This window comes from Malurus melanocephalus, unplaced genomic scaffold (genome assembly GCF_030028575.1).
Source record: "Malurus melanocephalus ecotype Western Australia unplaced genomic scaffold, MMel_1.1 scaffold_288, whole genome shotgun sequence".
NCBI classification, from domain to species: domain Eukaryota; kingdom Metazoa; phylum Chordata; class Aves; order Passeriformes; family Maluridae; genus Malurus; species Malurus melanocephalus.
Window position 1 is genome coordinate 820,459 of NW_026623520.1, and position 7,786 is coordinate 828,244.

Sequence of the window (7,786 nt, forward strand, 5' to 3'; positions counted from 1 at the left end):
TTTTTTTTTAAAAGTATGTTTTTCAGTTCATCTAACAAAGACATATCTGTCTGCTCGAATGATTCCTTACTGAATATGAATGAGAAGCCCTTTAATGAGGTACGGTAATTAAGCTCTGGCAAGCCCCCCTAACCCCCTGTCAGCAGCTTCCCAGGCAAACAGCCATTGAATCCAGTGATTGACAAACCAGACGCTGGACATGTACTGTAGCTGATGGGGAACAATGGGCTGGGGGGCCATGGTATCTGACATACCCGGCTGTTCCAGCCCCATCAAAGGGCTGGACTCCTGGGGTGTCCCTCTTGCTGTCCTGATGGAGCAGAACTGCAGCTTTACCTGCCAGACACTCCTGGCTCCTCTCAAGGTGTCCATCCCTACTGGGTGTGCACTGTGCCCACTCCATGTGTGGCTGTGCAGGAGCAGGTTCTTTCCTCCAGCACTCATGTGTCCCAGTGCTCGGCTCATAAATCTATTTCATTGTTAAAAGTCTTYAACTATAGAATAGATTCATTATCCATTGTGTTTGCCAAAATGCTATTTAATAAGTTGCTTGTTTTATTAACCCTGACAGAAAAGAAAACAGGGTTCTTTTTCTCCAGCTGTTGGAGACAGATATGGGATTTCTCTGAACAGTTTTGCCTAACACATTGCAAAATGAGTGTGTTTAACACGTGTGGATTGACTGGCCTACTGTTGAATTKCACACCTTTTCCTGCTGTCCCATACCCTGGATAAACAGCAGCCATGTTTGCGGAAATCATGTGTGAAGTATTGGTAAGGAAAAACACAACACRCAAACCTAGAAGTCCAGGTTTCTACCACCCTGTAATTTTTGCTGCATGATCGCTCAGCAGACCAGATGAGAAAGATTCATCTTTGTTTTAATTGATTGCAGCCATATGGATTGGGATTGTGAGGGACTGCTTGATTTCCAGGCCAAAAGGTTAATTTCCTTCCTGTATGTCATCAATTCTATAACGCGGGCACATGCATTACACTGTCCTCATGGCCATTTGGAACCACAGGTAGTAAAGGCCTGGCTGCAGGCTCTGTAGAACAAACTGGAAGATTATTTGAAACACATGATGCCAACTTGGATTTTAAAAGCACATTCAGGGAGGAGAAATGTTCTTTTCAGGGAGGAGATGGAAGAAAATGAATAATTTAAACATTTCCTACCTCCTAAATAACACCAAAAATATGTGCAAATATGTATATAAGCAAACATTATCTGAATAAGCTTTAGAGTCATTTGTCAAAACTGGCAATCTCCTCTTATTAAAATTGAAAGCTCAACACTCTTTCTTCCTTCCTGGACTTTTTTTCTTCAAAAAGCAGAGATAAATCCCAGTAGTACAATTAAAACACTAGCTAAATATTACTTYGTTGGGCTTAACGATAGATTACAATGTGTGCGTAATGACCCATTTCTAGTAATATCATCTGATTTAGTAAGGAAATCAGAGTTTGCCATATGTTCACCAATAAGGTCTTAGAAATTCTTCTTCTTGTTCTTGATGTCTCAGCCAACTGCTAGTGAGGATACTGTTTGGTCCTGAAATGTCTTGGTTTTGAGCACTGAGCACATTAAAGTCACAAGCATGTGGCGCATTTTATCATGCCACCTCTAGGAATGAGCAGGGGGTGACTTAACAAACTTAACAAACTGCCACCTGCCTGCCCTGAATACCTTTATGCATGAAAGTGTTCCAGTTGCAGGCCTGTCTGAAAACRGATTTCCTTTTAACAGCACCAGAAAGGTTTATGCTGTGACTTTAGGGATATTTTAAAAGATGATAATTAATCTTGAAATTTCCCCTAAATATATTAGCCCCAATGGGCAAGATTATTTAGCTCATATGCCAAACCAGAGGGSAACATCAAAACCCAAAACAAAAAAATCAAAACCAGATAAAGCCAGATACTACTGTGCCATTCAGCTGTGTATTTGCTGCTTCTGTTATGTGTTTATTATTTGTAGATTTGTAAACTATGGCTCATTAATGAACAATGTGTCTTTGCTATGTGTGAGTCAAATCCAGGCAGTGACTAAAGACTTGCTGCGTACCTTTAGTAACCAAGGGTCATCATGCAAGCTGCAGATGTTCCATATTACTCAAACGTTGGTTGCCATCTCTTTTAGAGAACTCTTTTCTTCTTACTTTTTTAGCATCCACATGCACATTAGAATCTGTTTTCCTTTGGCAGGCAGACCGAACTTTGAGTTGTCACTTATTAAATGTCTGTCCTACCCACCCTGGGCTCCCATTTTCAGACAGCAGGAACTGTGGGAGTTAGCATCATTCCAGGTTAGCAATGAGGTAATCACATTGGAATATGAACTGTAGATCATGAGGTTTTTTGACACATGACAATCATGATGATGATATATATATTGAAGCAGTGTTTTCACTGTTCCATCAATATTCTGGCAAGCAGAAGATAATTTTTTTAACTTCTACTTTATATGGTTCAATTCTTCACTTTTTTTTTTTTGTAAAAAAATTAATTCAGGAGCTTAATTTGACACACTTAAATAATACATATTGTAATTCTCTTCTTCCATTTACTCCCTTTTTCTTGTATTTCTTGAATTTACAGAGCCAAGTTTTTTTACAAATCTTATGTATTTTTTTATAATCCCTTACATATCAGTGGAGTTTTACTAATTTATTCCAACATTGAGTGTCTCCAATATTTGCACGTAAAACTCTTTATGTATGTGTAGCATTTCATGACAATTTATAGATCTGAACTTTTATCTAAAATGTTTAACCTAATATTTGTTTTAATTTAACAGTACAAGTGTCATGCTTGACTTGCTTCTAGATGTAGAAATCAAGGCTGAAAGAGGGTAGATTTAGATTGGCTTTAAGTAAGAAATCCTTCATGATGGTGAGAAACTGGAAGAGGTTTCTCAGAGAAGTGGATGCCTTATCCCCGGAAGTGTTCAAGACTGGATGAAGCTTTGAAAAACCTATCTAATGAGAGGTGTCCCTTCCATGGGAGAGGCTGTGAACTAGAGGACCATTAAAAAGTCCCTTCCAACCAAAACCATTCTGTGATTTGTTCTGTGACTCAATGTGATGTAAAGTGCAGATACTAAGTACTGAGTAGGAATAAAATTTTGTATATCAAAGTACTGTCCTTATTTAAGTGTTAGAGGAAACAAAAGCACCTTGAAAGTATCTTTCATCTGAACATTTCAGTTGTTTCCATTTTGAAATTTCATCACTCAATTAAGAGCTATCAAGAAGCAAGGAGAGTACTCACTGGTTATTTCAGGACATCTTCATCACAATATTTATRTGAAATGCTTAGCTGATTTTTCACAGATCTCTACAGCAGGTTGTAGACAACATGAAGATTCTAATTAGAATTGAAGTAGAATTAGCTGCTACAGCTTTTGGAGTCCCAAATCTTCTCCTGTCAGTGTCTGCTGAATGCAATAACATAAGGTTCAATGGAGAGTAATTGAAGTTATCCTCTTTTAAAAGCTACTCCTTGGACTTCCTGAACATCCATCATTGACAAGCAGTGGAGACAGGATATTTTTGGGAATACAGTCAGTGTCTTTGTATGGTCTTTGAACTCTTATGATAGACTAAACCAGTCCAAATTCACTTATTTAGCATCAAAAAACCAAGATGCTTCTATTGAAAACTTATGAAAAACAATCACTTCAAGAGATATTCTTTATGTGCCTTTTTTATTCCATGAGCATCTTAAACAAAAATGAGTTAATTTATTGATATTAACAAAAGCAAACTGATTAATTTTTATATGCTTTGTGTTAAGAAGGAAAGACCACACTGAATGTAGAACTGATGATCTTTAGCACAGCACATGGGGAAGCGCTTTTTTATAAAAGAGGTAACAATAATAATAGCAGTAGTAGTAGTAATAATAATAATAGCCTTTAAAATATTTTGTTGTCAGATATAGGGAAAAAGTTAAATTAAGACTGCCAGATCCCATCCTTCTACAAAGCTGGACCTTCTTTTCATGCCAGGCCATAAGATTTCTTTTGTTTCTTTACAGTTCTACACATCTAGCTGTTGTCTAGTTTTATTGTATTACTTTATTAATTATTAATCAATGTTAATATTGTCAAATATTAATGTTTTGCTGAGCTCTTATTTCTCATGTCTCTGCAATTTTCATAGGACATCTTCCTATTGGTTATCATTCTCTCTCCTTTCTTATAGCTGGTTACAAGGTTTCTTCAAATGTCATGAGTTCAGTTAAAAGGCTTTGTTGTTAGATTAATGTTTTTATCTTTAGACCCGTGGTCAGTTATCAGGAATTAATCATGAAGGCATCATAATGAAAGGACAGTCCTTTCTTTGAAGATCTTGAAGAATAAACCATACAGTGAAGGAAACTATATTTCAGGATGAGGGGAAATGTCCTCAAATTGCTCCAGGAGTGATTTAGATTGAGTATTAGGAAAATTTTGTTCACTGAAAGAGTGGTCAGTCATTGGAATAGACATTCATGGGAAGTAGTAGAATCAGAGTCCCTGAAAGTGTTCAAAAAGCATGTGGGTGGCACTGGGGGATGTGGCTTAATGGTGAACACAGTCATGTTGTGTAAATGGTTGGACTGGATTATCTTAGATGTCTTTTCCAACTTTAATGATTCCATGATTCTATGAAGACAAGAGAAGCAAAGTAATGGAGATTTTTGATTATTGTGATGGTGATTTGCATTATTGTCTGGGTTTTGTAACTGGAGGGGATTGACTGAAGAACCTGTTGCAAGTGGAGCTGTCTTCCACCATAAGCAGCAGCAGTKTGGCTGTGGCATGCCACATCATGCTAGATCCCTGAATTGAGGCATGGCAYGTAGTACAGAGGCACTGCCAGAGTTCAGGAGCCCTGCAGAGTGAAATAAAGTAGAAGCTTCTGCCATAAAACTTAGATCAAATTTTTTTTGTTCTGGAAATTGCTCGATTTGTACAGCCTTGTAAAAATGGTACTTAGGCAATTTCTTTGCCCTTAAGGTAAGTGTTGTGACTGCAATGTAGGGTAAAGATAACCATGCTAGCTTTAAACTGGCTAGACAAGATATTGCCAGCAGCCTAATGTGGAATCAACACGGGCCAATTTGTTTAGTATTTTCCTTCCTTGAGATGCAGATGTGGCACAGCTGCATGCTGTTGGCACTCTGATTACTTTAATGATAAAAGCTGGCTATTGCAGGAGCAGAGACAGATAACTCAGAAAGAAATTCTGGCTGTTGAGATATTTAGAGCAGAAACAGAAGAAATCTGYCAGGAGCCACTGAGGCACTTGCTGACTCTCCTTGGGGGAATTGGTACATGGGATGCTAAAAGGCTGAAAGACTTTGTACCTCTCCCTCCACTAGACCAATCCCCACCTCAACCACAAGCTGTCCTTTGCTTCTGTCAGCACTCTGGCCTTGTAACAGCCCAGAACATATTTACCCCCATCGTTCTGAGAGCTGCTCATAGCTTGAGAAGCTACAAAACTCATTTTCCCTTGCAGTGATTACCAGGGAGCAGCTGGTTTGCCAAGTTGCCAAGCTATTTTCTTTAGAACTCGCATTTCTTGCTTGAGTTGACCCATACCATATCATTGCACTGTGCCTGTATCTGCTGATGGAAAATTTCTATGATAGAAAGTCTGTGATAGCCCAGATAAAAAACACTTAAAACACTTCCTTTCCAGTTTCTTATTTCATGAGCCCTCCATGTTGAAATGCTTCAAAAAGGCTTTTCTTCTCTTGTGATTCACTGAGGTTGCTTTCTTGAAGGAAGATTATTACAGAAACTGTAATAAAAAAGTTGGTAATTGCTTTTTTTTTTGTTTTGTTTTATAGGGACAGCACAGATTTTATCTTCCTCTGGCGGTGAAGTTCTTTAATTTAATTTTTTTCTTGCATTTTAAAAAATTCAGTTGATGTTCAATCAAAAAGTTTTCTTTCTGCTGAAACAAGCATCTCACCAAACTCAATAAGGAAAACCCTGGTGTGCTTTTTAAATRTGTTCACCACAGTGCCACAGTTTTCATTGGTTTTTGGAGAGTTGACTGGTGTCRGAGGGAAGGTCCTCATTGTAAAACCTTGAAATCCTTTGCACAGACAGCTGTTTTAGCTAATGTAAATTGATAGACAAATGTAAATTCCTCACGGGAGGCCTGGCAGAGCCTTGTCAGTAGTAACCAGATAATCAGATTGCAAATCCACTGCACGTAAGGATCACAAAAAGTSTCTCCAGACCCAACCGTTAGTTTGTTGTTTCAAGGTATGTGTTCTGGGATCTTTGAGGTGATGTGCACAGTCTCCACTTTTTTGCTCAAGTGGAGTTTTGCAGTGTGGGTGGTGAAGAGTGTTATAGAAAAGACRTTGAGAATGTATGTAACACAGAATTTGGTAGAACCGTTGCCTCTAAAAAATTTCTCAACTTTCTTGGTAAATAATTCACTAGTTAATAAATTTCATGTCCATCTGCCCTGAGTTTCTCTGCTTATTGTTATATCTCTGATGTTTTACAAATTCTGTATCCAGCTCTATAGGAGTTGCTTCTCTCTCTCCCTCTCTCTCTCTTTTTTACTTCTAAGTCAGTAAACTATGATGTATGTGTCTCTCCCTGAATAACGTTATTATATGATGCTGCTGGAGCCCTGAATAGCTTGACTGTGGACTGCTGAACCCTTTGAATGTAATTGTTTTAACACCATGAAATGAAGTAATGCATAAAATTGATAATAAACGGATATCTCTCTGCCTCTGCATGCAAATGAGCACTTAGCACCAGGGCACAGATGCCACCATTGTTCCCCCCCTTGAAAATGACAAAGTAAGTGAAAATATCTACTAAGAGCTTAGAAAGTACGGTAGTTGCATTTTCAATATATTTTAGAATTTCACAGAGTTGGGAAAGCAAACTCTCCTGCCAGCATTCAGAAAGGGGTGGGATAATGCCTGCCTGTAGTACATTGGAACATACAGCGAAGCAAGATTTTGTTGATTTTTTTTGGAAGATGAAGAGTATAGTTATTAGTGATTCTCTTCCACTTTCATGTTTTCAATTTCAAAATCTCATTTTTGTTTTTGAAACAAAGACTGTATTTTTTATCTCAGTTTCTTGCCTCCTCCTCCGCCTTCTCTAAAATGTACAGCTAGAATCAAYGTGTTATACCCATTAATCTGCAGTGCATATTAAACAGGCACATTTAGAATACTTTGGGTCTGGCTGCAGCTTTAGATTTAACCTTTGTTTGTTTTCTAATTTATACTTTTAGTTAATACATATATCGAAGAACTAAAATGTTTACTTTGTTTTAGAAATGTTGTTCAGGCTTGGTGTTTTTTCTCCTTTTGCTTCTACAAAAGGGTAAAAATCCACAGAAGAGGGGTATTATTTTAGGGATTAATCCTTCCATTTTCAAGCATTAGCTGTWCATTTTATAAAGGGAACTTACTTAAAGAAAGAAGATCTAAATTAGCTTGTCACATTTTTACCTTCACTTCTAGGTTAACAGTTTCAAATTCCTTATTATATGACTCAAACATATTCACAAAGGCTTAAACAGCAATAAATCATATTAATATTTGAAACCATCATSATTTTCATAGAGGTTTCCTAAGAGTGCTTTAACTCTTTAAATTTGCATTCACCTTCTATCTCTATGAAAATATTTATCACTTGAGTCTGAATTGAAAGATTTGTTGAAATCTAGACATATGACATTTGTTGATTCTGCCATATCTTAAATGTCTACCTCCTGTCAGCAGAGCTGCCTCATCTTTCTTTTCTTTT